Raw genomic sequence first — 19,987 nt, 5'->3', positions numbered from 1 at the left:
CTTTTTCAACCAGAGGGCCACAATTCTGGATGACCACCCAGGGCTGTAAGCCAGTGGTGGGCAGGGCCAGAAACAAAAGTGGTTGGAGCAATACATGTAATGTACAACACGAGTTGGGCAGCTCCAAGTAGTGGCACAACCATGTGGTAAGTCAAGCACAGATGCGATACACCAGACAGGCCATTTCCGGGATTAAGGGAGGTCAAAGTGGAGGCAAGTATTTTCAGCTAGGTTAAAGGGACTCTATCATGGCAGAAGCTCCATGTTTGCCAGTTAAGAAATGGAGCAAAGGTAGCTTTTCAACTTGTAAGCCAGGGGTGAAGAAACTTCTTCAAGACAAATGGGGCATGGCATTCCCTTCTGCACAACTTTTCAGGGGCTTCATGCCACTGGTGGGTAGGGCCAGAGGCAAAAAGCAGGGGCAATTAATGCCAAAAAAAAATCATTTTGTACAGTAGACACGCCTCTCCAAAACCTCAATCCAGGCAAGCAAGAAGCATTATCAGAGCTCAAGCACATATTCCAGCTAGTCAAGAACACTTGGCCTGGAGATAGTTCCTAGGGCCAGATAGAAAGACCTGGAGGGCCACAAGAGGGCCCCAGCCCTCAGATTCCCCACCAATGTAGGCATGTGGGAGGAGGGGCATACATGTGGATTAGAAATTAATTGGGCAAGCAGAAATGATGGATTTATGACAGCATAGCCACCCATGTGTCATCCAGACCGTTTCAAAAAGCAAGAAAGTGGATCATGCTCATCACTATCATCATGGCATGCGCATGCTGCATATTGATTCCCCAAACGCCACCAATGCTTCTGCGTGTCTTATGTTCTAAGGCCAAGGCCTGCTTTTGTTGCAAGAAAACATGGTACACTTTCACTAAGTAACACACTGCACATCGGCTCTCCTCACGTGAGAAGAGAACGTCATGCATTTCCTGCTCTTGTTTGACCGAGAGAACGCTGCGCATCTCCTGCACACTCGAAGCACACCAGTTCCTGCCCTTCCGAAAATAAAAGAGCCTGATCCATCTTCCCCCCACACAAAGCGAGGGGGCTGACACCCCTTTTCCTCCTCCCAGGGGAAAGACGAAGCATCCTTGCGCCCCTCCTGGCCTCTGCGTTGCCCACTGCTGTGGCCAGGGCACCCAGCTGAGCCCCCTCCCGCCACAGCCAGGAAGCACAAGAGGGCACAGCTGGGCCTCAGTGGCTCCAGGAAAAGAGGGCAAGCAGCCAACATTGTCTTGAGCCCGAACAAAAGAGAAAGCATGCAGGAGAGTTTGCAAAGGGGGCTGACCAGAGTTGCCGAGAAGGGCCCTACCTGACAGGCCTAGCCTTTGTGCAGCTGCCGCAGCTGCCTCCACCGCCATAGCGATCCCAGCCTTCCTACTGCCATGGATTCTGCTGCGCTGGGTTTCCCAGCATCTCTCCCAACACCACCCCGCTTCGCAAGCAACTTTTCCAGCAGTTTGGAGATCCGCTCAAACTTGTGGCTCAGACTCCTCCTTCTCTCTCCCTCCAGTCCTTCCACACACAGGCCCAGGAGACTTCCTTGCCTTTGTCACTACAGTTACTATGGCAACACCCTGACGGAGGCCATGGAAAAGAGATTTCTGTATATGAGTGTGTTAAAAGAAGGAGAGAGGCGGGAAAGAAAAAGCTGCTGTCTCCTTTAGCCTCTGTCCCTCCTTCCTTCTCTCTCTCTCCCTCTCCCCACCTCCCACCCCCTTTCTCTTTTCCTCCAGCCCCCTTGGCTGGGAGCAGCCTCCATTGGTGGCGGGGCCAGGCTTCAGCCTGGAGTCAGGCCAAGCATTGCATGCACATGAAAAACCCACAACATTAAGGAAGGGTTTTCTCCCCCCCACACACAGTAAAACAGGGGCTGTGTGGTGTGCACATGTTGGTGTGCTTCAAGGCTTTCTTCTCTCTCCCCACCCCCCTTTGACTCCCCTCACCCTCAGTTTATTTCCATATCCCTACAAAAAACTGGGAAGTCCCACACCAAGGCTGGAACCGGCCCAGAGCTGCTGCCGCCGCTCCTCCTCCAGGATCAAATCTCAGCTCGACAATGCCGAACTTTTGCCCTTTGCAAATGTTGTGGTTCGTCAAGAGGGTTTTGGCCTGAGGGTGTCCAAGGCATGCACAAGCAAAACGAGTATATCATGTAGGGCATCTTGGGGAAACGGCCACTGTCAGAGGAAAGGACGCTGGGCTGTGCAATGTCAGGATTAAAGGCAATATGTGGTTGTTCCCTTCCTCAATTAATCTCCGCAACAACCCTGTGCGGTAAGTTAGGCTGAGAGGCGGTGGCTGCCATCCAGTGAACTTCATGGCTGAATGGCGGTTCAAACCCTGGCCTCCCATGTCCTAGTCTGACACTCTAACCACTACACCACACTGGCTCTCATATGTTGCCCACTTTTTACTGAGCATCTATTCTGATTTGTTTGCAAGGATGTTGTTGCGTTACGTTACGTTACGTTACGTTACGTTATTGATCTCCCACCTTTTTCTCCAAGAAGCTCAAACTAGTGTACAGGGTTCCCCCCCCCTCCAACCGCATTTAATCCCCACCACAACCCTGTGAGTGAGGTCAGACTGAGAGGTAGTGACTGGCCCAAGGCTGTCCAAGTGGGGGTTTGAATCCTGGTCTCCTGGGTCCTAGTCCAACACTAACGATTTCACGCACTGGCTCATTGTTATAGGACAATGGGTGTTCATCCTGATTTTGATCCCATTGCCCTATACATATAAAGCAGTATCGTGCTACTTTCATGAACATGGCTCCCCCTCTTGCCACCAAAGAATCCTGGGAAGTGTAGTTTGTTATGGGCTCTGCGAGTTGCTCCGAGACCCTTATTCCTCTTCCTAGAGCAGGGGTAGGCAACCTAAGGCCCGTGGGCCGGATGTGGCCCAATTGCCTTCTCAATCCGGCCTGCGGACGGTCTGGGAATCAGCATGTTTTTACATGAGTATAAATACATCTCTAGAAAATGCATATCTGAATTATTTGTGAGGTCTGCCTGGTGTTTTTACATGAGTAGAATGTGTACTTTTATTTAAAATGCATCTCTGGGTTATTTGTGGGGCATAGGAATTTGTTCATTTCCCTCCCCCCAAAAATATAGTCTGGCCCACTGCATAGTCTGAGGGACGGTGGACCAGCCCACAGCTGAAAAAGGTTGCTGACCCTTGTCCTAGAGCTACAACTTCAGAGTTCTTTAACAACCAAGCCTCCTTCACAGGGAACTATGGGAATTATAGCTCTGTGAGGGGAATAGGGGGTTGCCTAGCAATTCGGGGGGGGGGGTACTAAAGGGTATGCAGCACCAGTACCTTTTTCACCCAAATGTTGAAAGTGTGGTACTTACTGTAACAACCTCATGGTGCATACTGACACCTCTCTCTCTCTCTCTCTCTCTCTCTCTCTCTCTCTCTCTCTCTCCACTGCTCAATACCCTTAACAAACTACAATTCCCAAGGTTTTATGGGGAAACCATGACTGTTTAAAGTGCTATGATACTGTATGGTGCAGATGGGGCCTAAATCTCAAAGCGGGAAAGTGGATGTGTATTTCACATTAAAGGCACACAAAGGTAAATAATGTGTGTACATGAACATGAAGCACAGTCCGCCGTTTCACATACCCTGCAGCTGCCGAGGTGTGTTTTGAACTGTAGATAACAACATTGTCAGGCAATGCTGACTCCGCCTGCCCGCCCACCCAAAATTAAAAACCAAGGAGTCATCATCCTGTTCATCTTTAACTTGGTGGGGGCATTAAAAAAAACCAGACTTCATAAACTTGATATCCTCCAAATGTTTTGGACTACAAGTCCCATTGGCGCCAACCAGCAAAACCATACTAGGGAGCAGCTATCCCCCACTCTGGGTTGCCTGTTTCCTTCCTATTTGTCTCCCTCTGTGACAATGGAGTCTTTTTGCACAGGATACTGCTGTCTTTTTGTAGACTAGCAGCATGAAGGGCTTCTTTTTTCTTTTACACATTCTTCAGAGAACAAGCAACCACCACTCCAAAACATAACAACATAGGAAGAGTCCTGATGCGGGATCAGGCCAAAGCGGGCCCACCTAGTCCAGCATCCTGGTCTCACAGTTGCCCACCAGATGTCCCACCATCCCGATCGCTCTTCTCTGCACCATTCACAGCTGTACAAAATCATTTTGGCAAAGTGGCAGTGTAAAGTCGTGAGCCTTTGATATAATGTCTTAACGCCCATCATGCATCTGGTTTTACATGTCTGTGCAATGGCAACAAGTAGCATCCATTCCTCTACCACTGCCACCACTGCCCAAGATTTAACTTTTAGGAAGAACCCGAGGCACCAAAACTGCTTGCAAGTCATCACACTAACAGCATTTTAACAAGGCAAGCCCCAAACGGGGGTGTGGGGGGGTGTGGGGTGTGAGGGTTACGGAGAATAATTTGCCAGTTATGTACACTCTGTGGGGCAACTAAGTAATTTTAGACCTTGAACGTTTACTATTCTATTCAGGGAAGGGGAGGCCCTTACAGTCATGGTACTATTTCAGCAATGAAGTGGACAATTAGCATTTCTTTTCTCCCTACAACTCCCTGTCCTGCTCCAGTACCGCTGACCGCCATACCACACTTGATAGCTGCTTCTACATTCTTGATATGTTAGAGTAGGGTTGGGAAGCTTCAGGCCTGACAGACAGAATACAGGCCTCCAGACCTCTCTATCTGGCCCACAGAACTCTCCCCGAGATGCACACACACTTCACCAGTCCATACCCCTCTCCCCAGGTCACACCTCCTCCATCCAGACCACACACCCTCTCTCCAAGACACACCTCTTCCCCAAAGGAAATACAGTGGTACCTTGGGTTACAGACGCTTCAGGTTACAGACTCCGCTAACCCATAAATAGTACCTCGGGTTAAGAACTTTGCTTCAGGATGAGAACAAAAATTGTGCGATGGTGGCGCAGCAGCAGCGGGAGGCCCCATTAGTTAAAGTGGTACCTCAGGTTAAGAACAGTTTCAGGTTAAGAACGGACCTCCAGAACGAATTAAGTTCTTAACCAGAGGTACCACTGTACCCTCAGGATGTACTCCCTCTCCCCAGGAAAACCTAGAGTCTCCTTAGTCCACACACACCTGCCCCCAATACAAACCCTCTCTCCTCAGGACATACCCCTCACTGGCCCCGCTTTGCATCCTGCATACTTTCCCCCGGCTGGGATGCATCATTGAGCTCTGATCATGCCTTTTTCTCGACTGGATGAAGGATAGAGAGGGGCGGGCAAGAATGTGTGTAGAAACTAGTGTGACCATGGCACAATCTAGATGTTTCACTTTGGGAATGTAGCTGCAGAAGACAAATCCCCAAAGGCCTTGGAGGCAGCAATCTGATTACATCAACTGACTGTGTTTGTGTGTGTGTGTGTGTAATACACAAACTGGCCAGCAGCAACAGTTCTTACATAAGGAAGATGGGTGGGGTGGAGAGTTAGGGACGGCGGGGTGGAGGGGAGAAATTCAATTCAGTTCGCAGTTAAAGCCGAACCACCACCCCCAATTTCCAAAACAATATGAGAAGCGAAGCTCAGTGACCCTTCAAAAATTGCAGTTCTCTGAATTTTGCAAGGGTAGCCACCCCGTGCATTGAACTTGGGACCTTCTGCATTTGAAGCAGATGCTCAGCCACTGAACTACTGTCTCGTATAAAAGCGAGACTCCAGTCCTCATAACTGTGAACAGGAACTTGTGCCAAGTCAGACCTTTGGTCTTTTGGAGTCAGCATTGCCATCATTGACAGGCAGTGGGTCTCCAGGACTTCAGGCAGGAGTGTCTCCCAATCGTCCCTGGATATATGATGGACATTGAACCTAGGGCCTTCTGAACCTGGGCCCTTCTGCATGCAAAGCAAGTGTTCTGCCCCCCTTCATATCTTTTCCCCACCCCAGCTTCTCCTGCTTTCTCAAGTTAGCTTCTAGAAAGGCAGCCTTGTTGCGTGTCCTCCCCAAGCAAATAGGATTACCAGGAGCGACAGCCAAGCAGCCTTCAGCCTTGCTGGGAACAGCATGTACAACAGTGTGAAACCTCACACCCCTCAGGGCTTGAGGCCTCTGAGCTGCAAAGCAAATACAGAGAGGAGGAGCACTGGGGTGGGGCGTGGAGGACTTGTAGGCCAGGCACTCTCCACAGATCAGGAGACAATGAAACCTCCATGGTCAGGGGCAGTCTGCCTCTGAATACCAGTTGCTGGGAATCACAAGTGGGGAGAGAGCAGCTGCAGTCAGGTGTCAGGTCCTGCTTGCAGGGTTCCCAGGGGTCTCATGTTGGCCACTGTGCTGTATGCTGGACTGGATGGGCCTTTTTCTTGACCCAGCAAGGCCCTTCTTACGTTCATAAGAGGGTTAAGGGAAGGGGCATAGCTAAGTGGTAGAGCATCTGCTTTGCATGCATAAGTCCCAGGTTCATTTCTGGATATTGTGATAGGAATTTTGAGGTCTTAAAGGTAAAGGTAAATAGACCCCTGACCGTTAGGTTCAGTCGTGGCCGACTCTGGGGTTGCGGCGCTCATCTTGCTTTACTGGCCGAGGGAGCCAGCTTATAGCTTCCGGGTCATGTGGCCAGCATGACTAAGCCGCTTCTGGCGAACCAGAGCAGCGCATGGAAAGGCCGTTTACCTTCCTGCTGGAGTGGTACCTATTTATCTACTTGCACTTTGACGTGCTTTCAAACTGCTAGGTGGGCAGGAGCTGGGACCGAGCAACGGGAGCTCACCCCTGGCGGGGATTCGAACCGCCGACCTTCTGATCGGCAAGCCCTAGGCTCTTGTGGTTTAACCCACAGCACACCCGCGTCCCTATATGTTCATAAGTGTACCAACCAAGCACGTACATAGATCAGCACAGGAAGAACAACCTGAAACCATTTTGATTCCCAAACTGACCAAATGTTTTCCCCGCAAGGGGGGGGGGTCAGGGAACCTTCCCATTGTCTCAGGAATTGAGTAATCGGCATTTTAATGGGTGACAATCAGGAAAGGCAATCAGATAACCTGGCAAACAGGAAAAACAACATTCAATTTTCTGTTTTAGACCGCCTTTTCTGTGATGCAGGTATGATGTATCTGGGGGGTGGTCTGGATCTACAGGGTGGCAATTTCAAAAGTCTTTATAAGGCCTTGCGTGCCATTGTTCTGAGTTCCTCCTCTCTCCTGCGGGTGAGGGGAGCACCCTGTTGCAACAGATCAATAAAGATCAAGCTTACTAGTTGCTTTGCTTCTCTATATTCTCTGGTTGACCTCTGTTATTTTCTCCTACCAATAGGGAACCTATGTAAGGACTCTATATGGGCTCTTGGGTACCCCATAAGGGAAAAAATGGCAGGTTTTGTTTACAACAGTAGCGCTAGGACTCTCTCTCCAAAATCCCAGAGAGCTGTCGCAGCCACTGCAGGCAGTACTGAGCTAGATGGGCCAGCTCCGTATAAAGCGGCTTTCTCTATTCCTCTGCCTAAGGGAAGAGCTGTAGCTCAGGGTTAAGAGCATCTGTTTTGCCAAGTTCAATCTAGCCGTCCCATCAGATTGCAGCCAGCAAGGCCAGTGTTTAGGGATGATGGAATTGTTTGGAGGATGCTGCATAGACGACCCCAGGTGTAGCTAAGGCCCACTGAGCTAGGTGGACCAATGGCCTGACTCAGTATAAGCATAGCTTCTTGGGCTAGTTGAAAATGCTGGAAAACAGGTAAAAAGAAGATGAACAGAGGTGGAACTGTACCGGTGCAGGGCAGCACCCCAAAGCTCTCATTCCTTCCTTCTGCGCAGTCCCTCCATAGCTACACATCCATGACTATACAAAGAAAAGAAGGGGCATTCTCTAACCAGGAAGCTGGCAGCCTTTGGTGCATCATTACCTGGGTAGCTCCTGTCTCTAGGCCTCAAATTAGGCTCATTAGGTGGCTAATTTGGGGAGGCAGAAATAGCTCTTGCTAAAGAGCTCATTGGAGGAAACACCTGGAGACAGAGTCCGTGCGTGCAAAGAAAGTTCCTCTCCCACACAGGCACGGGCAAAGCCTTCCACCCTGGCGGGACAGGGACTTTATGAGAAGTTGCTCAAGCTCTGATTGGCCAGCACTTGGCACACAGCCACAGATGAAGGGCGGGGGGCTGCTCATAACATTCCCAATTACAGGGAACATAGGGAGCTGCTCTCTTCTTCCAAGTCAGACTACTGGATCCATCAAGTTCATTGTTGTCTACTCCAGGGACTGAGCAGAAAGTAGATCTAGATTTACTGGAAGACAAGAGCAGAGGGAGGTGATTTATACTGAAACAGACCATTGGTCCATCTGGCTCAATATTACCTACTCTGACTGTCAGCATCTTTCCGAGACTTTCTCAGCCCTACCTGTAGGTGTTGGAGATTGAATCTAGGACTGAGCTATAGCCCTTCAGAATATTTCAGATTAGCTACTTAGAGCTGCACCGGGGGGACACATCATATATTCACACACAAAATATTTAGAAGGTGTGTGTTCTTTTGCTTACAAAATCTAAGACAAACAAGCCTAAACCAGATACCAACTGATTTAGAGCATCAGATCTCCACACTACCCAAAATGTGTTTTGATGAAAGATTTCCAGAAGAGCTACATCACTGGCTGTTGACCCATAGAAAGGTTACACAGAGGCCCAGACCATTGCTCAGAAGTACGTTGCCCTCAGAGCACTGTGTACCTACTGGGCAACTGCTTAGGCCTGATGGCCCAGCAAAAGCCATCCAGCAGGAGGTTGCTTTAGCAAGTACAGATTCACACTGCATCCATGGAGTTTCAAGCAGTGCTGGATATAATCTCTGGCATTTTTGAAAGACCCACCCCCAAAGTTGAGATTATCCAACTGATCTTAATATTTAACCAATTTAAGGCTCTTGGAACCAATGGAACACAGTGTCCTCTGTTCATTAAATGTAAAGGAACTCCTGACCATTAGGTCTACTCGTGGCCTACTCTGGGGTTGCGGCGCTCATCTCACTTTATTGGCCGAGGGAGCCGGCATACAGCTTCCGGGTCATGTGGCCAGCATGACTAAGCCGCTTCTGGCGAACCAGAGCAGCGCACGGAAATGCCGTTTACCCTCCTGCCGGAGCGATACCTATTTACCTACTTGCACTTTGACGCGCTTTCGAACTGCTAGGTGGGCAGGAGCAGGGACCGAGCAACGGGAGCTCACCCCATCACAGGGATTCGAACCGCCAACCTTCTGATCGGCAAGCCCTAGGCTCTGTGGTTTAGACCACAGCGCCACCCGTGTCCCCCTCTGTTCATTGGGGATGGGCAAATCTGTCATTTTCTCAGCCGTCACATTTCCACAGTAGTTCACAATTTTTTTGCTTTTCTAAAGAAATTAACCAGCATTTTAAGTGCACATTACATGCTTTTCATTAGGCATTTTTGCCTAACATGCATATTTTCACAAACATATTTTCTTTAATGTAATTGGGTTTTTTATGTATTGTTTTAACAAATGCATGCATTTTTATGCACACTTTATTGTGGCACATGTTCACTTGGTTGGAGAGCTGCAAAGGAAAACCCAGAGAAGCATGGATTTCAAAGGATAGCGTCATTTCATTTTGGGAGCTGTTTTGAGATGTGCAAATTAGGTAGGATCAGGGCTTTGTTTATATAGAAAAGGAGGTGTCAGAGGTTGTTGAGCTATTGAGCTTTTTTTAAGGGAACACCCACCTTCTCTTCTTTGCACCAGCACCACTTTTGGCACTAATCGTTGCACCTACATGCTTGCTGCATGATCACTGAAGAGGTGCCAGAATTCAGAACAAATTCATCCCCCAGCCCTACTGTCCGTTGACATGGCTGCTTCTGCTGATGCCCACTGGGTGTGGAACCTGCATGCACCACAAAGGATCTGGGTCACGTTTCAGACATATTCTGTGAGTTCCATAGGACTGGGAGGTTGTCAAAGACTGCATTCCCTCAGAGCCAATCTGTATGGAGCTACATGCCAGCAGTGGATGGGGCAAAGTCTAAAATGGTTGGGGTGCCCTTTTTTCTTTTTCTCTTTTGGTGCCCCATTTTTCCCCCACTGCTGCCCCCTTTATCTCTCTCTCTCTCCACCCCATTTTATATTTTTCTCCTTTGACACTCCCTTACCTTCTGTCTCTCTCTGCAGGGCCAACCACTTTTGTACCCATTTTTTCCATCCTTAAGGGGCACAGGTGGCGCTGTGGTCTAAACCACTGATTTAGGGCTTGCTGATCAGAAGTCCGGCGGTTCAAAATCCTCGCTCTTGTTGCTCTGTCCCAGCTTCTGCCAACCTAACAGTTCAAAAGCATACCAGTGCAAGTAGATAAATAGGTACCACTGTGGCAGGAAGGTAAACGGCATTCCCATGTGCTCTGGCTTCCATCACAGTGTTCCATTGCACCAAAAGTGGTTTATTCATGCTGGCCACATGACCCGGAAAGCTATCTGTGGATGAACACCAGCTCCTCAGTCTGAAAGTGAGATGAGCACCACACCCCATAGTCACCTTTGACTGAATTTAACCATCCAGGGGTCCTTTACCTTTATACCTGTACCATCCTTACCACCCATCCAGACCCACATATAGCAACAGGGCTGCATGTTGCCTACTCATGGCACAGGTCATTAGCAGTGGCGAGAAAACATTGATGTGTCGTGGACTGGTGTGAGATTTTGAAGTGCTGCAAACATACCTCTACAAACTTTAGGATTATCCCTCTAAAAGTGAACTGCAATGTCAGAAACTGCCTAGGAATCCTATGGCCGTATTCAGTGCTTTTTTCCTTTAAAAATGTTTAGGGCTACTCTCATTTTGACTCAAGAAAATCACCATTTTATAGTTCGAATAGGGGGGGGGAATAAAAACAGTAAATGGACAAAAGTACAAAGATTCACAAAATGTTTAGGGGTATGCGTACCCCCAGAAAAAAAGCACTGGCTGTATTTATATGTTGTGTTTTCTGTCCTCCAAATCCTCCTACTACTCCCTTGTCCCCCACTTCTTATTTATTTATATTTATAAAAGTATTTCTATACCGCTTTAATGTCAAATATCAGGGTGGTGTACAGCCTAATTCTGCACTCAGCTTGATGGGATTGTTCTGGTTTGATCAGACCATAGTTTGCTGTTACGTCCAAACTGGCAAACTGAGATTTGAGTGAACCCCTCTAACCAGAACTGCTAACAAGGACTGCAAGCTATACTTTTTTAAAAAATGTCAAGAGCATCCAGTAGTATTTGTTAGGATTTATTAAGCACCTAAACTACTCAGTACTGCGCTGCCAATCAACAACTTCAGACTTCCCCAGCCTGGTGCCCTCAAAAAGTTTTGGGTCACAACTCGCAGGAATCCCAGCCAGCATTGTCCAAAACATCTGGAGGGCACCAGGTTTGGAAAAGCTGAAAAACAATAATGCATAACCTTTGCTACTGCATTACAGTTGGAAGGAGAATCCAGGAAAAAAACGAGACTTCCGAAGTTGCTCAGGTAATACCAAAGTATTTATTTATTTTAAAAAAATTAACATTCTGTTCATAAAAGATATCCAAGACTCTTCACAGAAGCAAATAAAAAGGTTTTGTTTTTTAAATCAGTGCAGAATTTTTGTGAAAGTATATTCTAACTATGGATAGGTGTGTGTGTGTAGAAGAGAGGCTGTCCCTTGAAACACAGGCAACACAGATGGTGGTAGAAGATGCCACAGTTCACCCGGCTTGGCACCATTACTGCAGGACTTTGAGGCAGATGCCCAGAGTCCATTCAGCAGAATGACCAGGAGGGTCTCCAAAAAAACAGCAGAGCTGACTTATCACATTTTGAAGTGAAACCATGTGCATAACCATCTAAAGAGGAGGATATAAGTGTTTGGAATGGCTAGGGGATGGATGACTGTCGATTTCACTTTTTCACATTTCCAATCTTAGCTTAGTTCAGTTTGCAACATTTCTGCACAGTTTGCTTTTTTTTTTTAAGTCATTGTGAAAATTCATCATATAATTTTAAAGCAAATTTCTTCCAGTATGCACATTTTGGTATGCAATTTCCCCTGATATACACATTTTTGCAAAGCATTTTTTTCCTAATAGAATGCATTTTTGTATGTTATTTTCGTGAGTATAAGCATCTTAATGCACACTTTCCCCCCAATATACACATTTTGCAGATGTGACGTGGTCTATATACTGCATTGCAAAATCCTGAGAAATGTGCATGTCAAAGGATAGACACATTTTGGTTTGCACATTATTCTGGGAACTGTCAATTAGAGAGTTTCTCTTTAAACTGTGAAACAAACTGAATTTTTCTCCCATCACAAGATTGCACCACTGCAGCCCCAAAACAAGTATAGATTCCATCCTGACGTACTTAAAAGCTGGAGTAACAACACTGGTCTATCCAGCTCAGTACTGTCTGCACTGACTGGGAGCAGCTCCCTAGGAAATTAGACAGGGTCTTTCCCAGCCCTACCTGAAGATTTTGGGGACTGAACCTGAGATCTTAAGAATCAAAGAACTGTAGAGTTAGAAGGAACCACAAAGATCATCTAGCCAAACCCCTGCAATTCAGGAATCTTTTTTGCCCAGTGTGGGATTCGAACCCAGAAGCCTGAGACTAAGAGTCTCGTGCTCTACCAACTGAACTATCCCTCCTGCGTGCAAAGCAGTGCTCTACTACTGAGCTACGGTAGGTAGAATTGGTTGGTACTATTCCACCGGAGCTCTTTTGTTTCAGCTCAGGAGAAACCCATTATGAGTTAGTGATCCAATAAAAAAAGCACGGGACTGAGTGTTTTTCCCCTTGCCTCATTTCTTCCCAGAGGAAAACCAGCTCTTTAGCAATAGAGCAGAACAAATAGCAATCCTAGAAGTCCCAGTTTGCCATTTGCTCTGACTGAGCACTAAAGAGCAGCTTTCCCTGGGGGAAGGCACTGGGACAAGAGGGATTGTGGATACATCCCAAGACACACAGTGCTCCCCTTGGGCATTTGCTAGGCTTTCTCCACATAACACCAGGTACAGAACCGTGAGCATAGGCATCTAGTTGTGTGGTGGTGAATTCTGAAGTGCAGGAGCTCCTCATGGCAATCCCTATAACCCTGCCCCTCAGGAGAACCCAAAAAATGCAACAAGAGCTATTGATTCTATATTGTAGATCATTACAGACACACATATACAAAGAGCAAACCATACAGCATAGTGCCCAACTTACAAGTATCAGCCAGTCCGCAATCCTACACATACTTTTCTAGGAGTAAGCTCCATTAAAAGCAGTACTGACTGCATAAGTTCAGCTTGCAAAGAACTCTAACCAAAGATCTTCAGCCTTTTAATTAGAAGTGCTAGTGAGCTGCTAGTGAGAAGAACTCTATCTGAGAAAAGAGAAAAAAGTGTCCAAGCCTCTGCCTGAATGGAGGCTTAATTTGCTGACTTCCTCAGATTTGTCACAAACTTGAAAGACTCGTTATCACCTTCATTCACCTGCCAGAGCAAGAAGAGCTCATCAGTTCCCCTGGTGCACCAACAGATGGTTTCATCACTCTTGCTCGGGGGGGGGGGGGAGTCCTGAAGCTGAGCTCACACTGCGTCCCCCGTTCACTACACCATTGTCAACATCTCTTCTTGTTCCCTGGATTGCTGCCAGGCCAGCTCTGTGAGCATGAATGACCTAGGACCCTCTTTCCCTCCAGAGTCCGGGAGCCATCCAGCACATTTGCTGGCATGGCACTGTCCTGTCTCTCAAGCTGGGCTCTCTCCTGAGGTCTGGTGCAAAGGCCACTGGGGCTGTCCCTCTCTGCACACCTTCATCTCCTGAGGAATTTGACAGACTCTTGAAGTGATGGGTGCCTGAAGACGCACCAAGCAGCAAGTCCTCAGTGAGGCCCTCCCTCTCGTGAGCAGGCTCCTCCATCAGAACTTGCAGGAGAACAACTCCAACGAAAAACAGAAGCCACCTTTTGGCAGGGTCCGTCTTCTCCCGCAGGCTGCGTCTTCTCACAAGAGGTGGGTACAGTATTCGGCTAGGCTTTCTTCCTCTCCGGGATGGGTGGCCAGGAGACCTCTCTGATGATAATGCTGGAGAGCTCACCAAAGTACCAACTGCTGAAAGCTCTCCAGCAACAGGTGCGCCTGTAGCAATGGGCATTGTCTGGCTGGCCAACATGGTTCCTGTAAAAAGAAAAGCCCCAGGAACAGCACAGATATGGCCGCACCTGCTCTCACTTCAAAAGGGTGATGTTTAGGGTAGTAAATCCCTATCCGAAGTCTCCGTTCCCGGCTTGTCAAGGCACAAACTGCAGAGATGGGTGGAGTGAGGCTCTTGCTGTGATTTTTAGCCTCTCCAAGGCCTCCTTATCTGCTTTTTATTTGCCCTTTTTGCCAACCCTTCTTAGGCTATAAATACTTTATTTGCCAGGGAGGAGCCACTCTGACTCATGGGTGACTCTGCCCCAAACCACACCCATAGGTGGGGATGGCTAGTGAGGCCAAGGGGTTCCTGCCTCCAGCTTTATGCAAAATGCTCAACCTCAGAGAGCTCTGTTGGAGATGATGGGTGGACTTGGTACCAAGCTGGAAAAACAACAGAAGCTCTTACCTAGGGACAGCCAAATCAGTCAGTTTTAGTTTCTCTCATTTTCTCGTTTTGCCAGTCTTAAATTCAGTTATACATGTCAGCTTGCATTTTAAAAAAAAAATCCTTGTGAAAATTCACCAAGTTTCTCTTAATGCAAATAATTTTGCAAAGCAATTTCCCCTAATATAATTCATATCTGTACATAATTTCCACTAATCTGCATGCATTTCAATGTACACCTACTCTAGTATTTTTAATACATTTACTAGGCTGAAGACCTGTAAATGAATCTAGAGAAGCATGAATTTCTGAAGGATAGCTGTGTTTCACTTCGCATGTTCTTTCAGAAAGCGAAAATTTGTAGATTCATCTTTAAATGCAAGTTAAATTGCATCCCCCATCGGCAATCCTACCCATATATATCCTGCATCATCTTATTGCAAGGGCAGCGGCAGCACTGCTGCTGTTCCCCCTTGGAAACTGATACCTGGGGTATTACAAGGTTCCTTTGTGGCCCCAGTTCTCTTTAACATCTATATATCTTCTCTGAGGAGACTGCCTGTTTCCATCAGTGTGTGGCACCACCAAACCGTGATCCTATCATTCAGTAGTGGTAAAATCTGAATAATTTAAACATACCAGCATGGTACACAATTTGGATGTTAGCAGTAACAAAGAAAACTACACATGAAATCTGGGATATGCAAAAAAAAAACCCAACAAAAAACCTGTACTGTAATCATTTTACACCACCTGGCAGAATTTGATGACATATAATTCCAGCAAAGACTTACACAAACACACAGCGATGGACATTTGGCAACTTTAAGAGATGCAACAAGAACCCTGGAACCTTTTATTCCTTGAGGAGTGGTAACCCTTCAAGTATTTGAAGGCCACTACTATCATGTCAGGGTGGCGCTGTGGTGTAAACTACTGAGCCTTGGGCTTGCCGATCAGAAGGTCGGCAGTTCGAATCCTCGTGACGGGGTGAGCTCCCATTGCTCTGTCCCAGCTCCTGCCAACCTAGCGGTTCAAAAGCACGTCAAAGTGCAAGTAGATAAATACCACTCTGGCGGGAAGGTAAATGGCGTTTCCGTGCACTGATCTGGTTTGCCAGAAGCGGCTTAGTCATGCTGGCCACATGACCCAGAAAAATTGTCAGCGGACAAACGTCAGCTCCCTTGGTGAGTAAAGCGAGATGAGCACCGCAACCCCAGAGTCATCCGCAACTGGACTTAACGGTCAGCGGTCCCTTTACTTTTACTATCATGTCATTTGAGTCTTCCAAAGCTAGGCACCTGGAACCCTTTCATGCATTCCTCACAGAACTTGTGGTGGTGTATAAAGCAGCTTCATGTGTTCATGAGCAGCATCCATTGCTCAATGAAAGAGCACATGTTTTACATGCAAAAATGTCCCAAGGCCAGTCTTCAGCATCTCCAGGGCTGTCTAGGGGCAGACTGGTGTTGGTGGAGCAGCGCCCCATTTGCCAGCCTCCAGTGCCTGTGCTTTTATATACGCTGCTTTTCATTTATCTAAATAAAATTCTGTGTTTTCTTAACATAATGTGAATTGTTGAATTTTTAAAGATGCGTATCGTTGTGCTCCTTGCGAGGATTTGCAGAAAAGTTGCTGGATTGCACATCTCTCAAACAAGCCAGCAAGTCAATAAATAAACAACCAGCCCTTTGGTTCAAAAACCCCAACCACCCCACGCTGTCAAAAGGCGCAGGAGCCCTGATGGAGAAAAGGATTTGGCAACCTTCATCTTACAACAGTGCTGCAGCATTCCCACAGGCTCCTCTTTATTATCCAATTATTCTTCAAGGTGCTAGTTATGCCTATATATGTATATTCTAACAGGGACTTGGTTTTGTTGGGTATCTATGTTTTTTCCTGTTTTGTCTTGTTATCATTTTTGCTGAGCCTCAGGGGCGGGGGTGGGTTTTCAGTTTTGGAATAAATAAGAGCAACAGCTATCTCTCAGGCCTGCGGCCAAGGTGGGGGCGCGGTGGAGCAGATGTGAAGGACTCAGATGTTGTTGCTAACAACGCTTGTGTGTTAACAACGCTAGTGTGGGTCGCGGGAGGAGGGAGAGCATGTTCGGCCTGCTATGACCTGCTGAGGCCTCAGGGCGTTTTGAGGCACTCCACCCGTCCCATTCCAAGCTCCAGCAAGGTCTCAGTGGTGAAATTTAATTTAGCAGAACACCTCTGAGCCATTAAACCATTAAACTGATCTCTTTCTTCTCTTTTGTCTGATGCCAGCTATTATCAAACAGGGGCAGACCGGGTGATTCCCCAGCTGTGACTGATACCAACAGGTGCCTGGCTTTTGTTGACAACCCTTCATTGCAGCCGCTCGCTTGGGTTCCCCTTCCTCTCAGCCCAATCCCAAACAAGAATAGGGGAGAAATCTGATTCACTGCATAATCTAAAGAAGGTTCTAGCAAAATGACTGGGGGATAGAGCAACTCCTTTATGGAGAAAGTTTGCAACATTTTCGGTTTAGAGAAAAGCCAAAGAGGTGATACAGTAAAAGTTTATAAAATTATGAAAGTGGATAGAAAAATGTTTCTCTCCCCTTAACACCATTAACACTAGAACTTTGGAGCATCCAGCGTTGGAAGGCTCAGGACAGACAAAAGATACTTGCATGCATCTGTGAAAACAACAGACATAAATGCTCTGTATTAGGAGAAATTGCTTTGCAAAAATGTGCACGTTAGACAAAACTGCTTGCAATAATGTGTATATTAGGAGAAAAGTGCCCAAAAATGTTCATGAATTTTAGGACTCTATCTATCTATCTATCATCTATCAAGGCAAGGTGATTTGGGACTGAATTCAAGATCAGTAGGGGGTGGATCCAAAACCCATTTAAAGAGAATAAAATTACATTGTTATCTAGTAATACAGGGAGTCAGATCATTGTTCCATCAAGCTCAGTATTTCAGACAAGCAAGTTTCCCAGTCCTACCTGGAGAAGCTGCTAGAGATTGAACCTGAGACCTGCAGGCAAGGCAGATGCTGTCCACTGAGTTATGGCATGCACCTTAAGACACAGGAAGTTGATTTATAGTCAGACCATTGGTCCATCTAACTCAGTGACTTCAATGCTGGCTCTGCAGTGTTTTAGACATGGGTCTCTTCCAGTCCTGCCTGAAGATGTTGCCAGGGATTAAACCTGGGACATTCTACAGGCAAGACCAGGGGTCGGCAAGGCTTAGTGGGCATGGGCTGGATCACTCACACAGAGATTCTCTGTGGGCCAAACCGGCGCAGTGCGACACTGGAAATTGTGTCTGCACATGTCCGTGGTGCCAGAAATCACTTCTGCGCATATCCAGATGCCGAAAATCGCACCTGCGCAGAAGCGATCTTCAGCGCCTAGGCATGCGTAGAAGCATTTTCCGGCACCGTGGACATGCACAGAAGCGATTTCCGGAGCTGTGGAAAAGAGTCCCTGTGCTGCGCTGTGCTGGTTTAGTGCAGCACGCAGGGACTCGTCGAGCAGGCAGCTCAGTTCGGGGGCGGCTCATGGGCTGCTTCCGGCCCATGGGCCTTAGGTTGCCGACCTCTGGGCAAGACAGATGCTCTACCAGTGAGCTACAGCCCTATCCCATGAAGACCACCACCACCCTGCATAAGACCAGAATAAAGATTACTTAACTGTACCACAGTTTCCTGTTTTAAAAGTAAGGTGGGAGGAGTATTTACTCCAAGTCCAGCCAATCATAGGCCTCCCACTGCTGATGGGCAGAGTGTGCAGTGACCAACCTGGCAGCTATCAGGTGACACTGTGGACCAAATCAGGTTCTGCCTTATTGATGGCCTGGCTTTTTCCTCTAAGTGACAAACCTGAGCTGATCCAACCCCATCGCCTTACCTCCAAGCCATCCACCAAGGCTGCTAAATTGCATGAGGTCTCAAACATTTTTTCCTTGCCATGAAGCTGGAAATTATTTGCAAGGTGAGTTAACAGTAAGAAAAATCAACACACACACACACACAATCTGCTTGGCAAAATCCCTTTGCCTCTTCTGACTCATTTGTTTGATAATTATTGCCGTTAATTGCAAAAGATGGATGCCCTCCCATAGGATATAAACTGTTGTGCTTGACCAGACAAATACCTTGTGCGTGTTCTTAAAACACATGCATTGCTATTTTTAGGGAGAAGTTATTAATAGACCACTGCTGGTTGAGCAGAAAACTCTGCACATAAAAAAAAGAAAAAGAATATATATGAGTCAACAACACACCTGCTCTATCATGCCAACTGTCCCAGTGCCCAAGATTATTTTTGTATGTAGGTGTAGGTTGGAAATAAGGTATTTGAGTGAAGGGGGGGGAGGGTAGGCTGTATGTGAGATCTTTCTAACCCCTGGATCCAGCAACTGTTAAAATAAAAGGCAGGCTAGCTTCCTGTGTAAAGGTGATTGCCTGTGTGATGGGCCATTAAGAGAACAAAGGAAAGGGGCTCTCTGAGAGATGGCACATGGGTGAGGCTCCCCCAGCTCGTGGTTAGAAGGAAAAGGCAGAGTTGAGTAAGAGTTATGTGACCTAGAGGTAAAGCAGCAAGCTGGAGAGACTCAGAACAATGTTTGAGAGCAATGTTTGATTTCTGTTTGAATCCAAGGCAAAAGCTATGAGAAAAACAACACCCTTTTGGGGTATTGATGCTGCGAACCCTTCCATCGTAGGCTCAGGTTGTATATGTGTGTAAATATCATAAAGACACTACAGTCTCCGCTGTGGCTCGTTCCAAAAGGAAAAATGTACTCTGGGTAAGCGCCTGGAATCCCTGGAATATTGGACTGCCCAGAGATTGGGGTGGCGGGAAACATTTATTTAGAATTGCAATGCTATGGGGCAAAGCCTGAAGCTGCTTCCTAATTCGGGGCAAAGGAGGGGCAGAAATAGAAAAAGCTGACAATGTGAGATCTTGAAAACACCTGGAGAGCTGGTGGGGATGTCTTTACCCAATGCCCATTATCTGTTTTGTTCCCAGGACTGAATTCCCATCCAGTGAAGTGGTGTGCTGTTATCTGCACATGTGTAGCAGCTGTCTGAAATGAGCACACCTCAGCTTAACCGTGGCGTTTATGGGCCCTGGGTTTCAGACAGCGTTCTCTCCCTGCCCTGCTTGAAGATAATGGGGATTGAACCTAGGACCATCTGCATGCAAAGCAGAAGCTTTATTACTGAGCTATGGCACTTCCCCTAGAAATAAAGTACAATTCTAGTCCTCGTGGCTCTGAATGAACAGCCAACATACACAGGAAGCTGCCTTATACTAAGTCAGACCATTGGTCTACCTAGCTCAGTTTTGTCATCACTGCAAGCAGTAATGTGTACACTACCTTAGG

General features: G+C 47.2%; 1 protein-coding gene and 1 long non-coding RNA gene across 2 annotated transcripts in view; one reads left to right on the top strand and one right to left on the bottom strand.

The window, feature by feature from the left end:
- The window catches only part of LOC310669696 (discoidin domain-containing receptor 2-like), a 52,327-nt gene extending 50,625 nt beyond the window's left edge, over positions 1-1,702 (bottom strand). The window contains exon 1 of the mRNA XM_083424167.1: positions 1,323-1,702. The gene's annotated coding sequence lies outside the window, so the exon portion shown is untranslated. The remainder of the gene's footprint in view (positions 1-1,322) is intronic.
- LOC310669698 overlaps positions 1-19,987 on the top strand; it is a 173,191-nt gene that overhangs the window by 4,418 nt on the left and 148,786 nt on the right. The gene's annotated exons all lie outside the window — the stretch shown is intronic.

This window comes from Podarcis tiliguerta, assembly GCF_965153285.1.
Source record: "Podarcis tiliguerta genome assembly, chromosome: Z".
NCBI lineage: Eukaryota > Metazoa > Chordata > Lepidosauria > Squamata > Lacertidae > Podarcis > Podarcis tiliguerta.
Note: the sequence above shows the minus strand (reverse complement) of the source record. Positions and strands in the feature narration are given on the sequence as shown.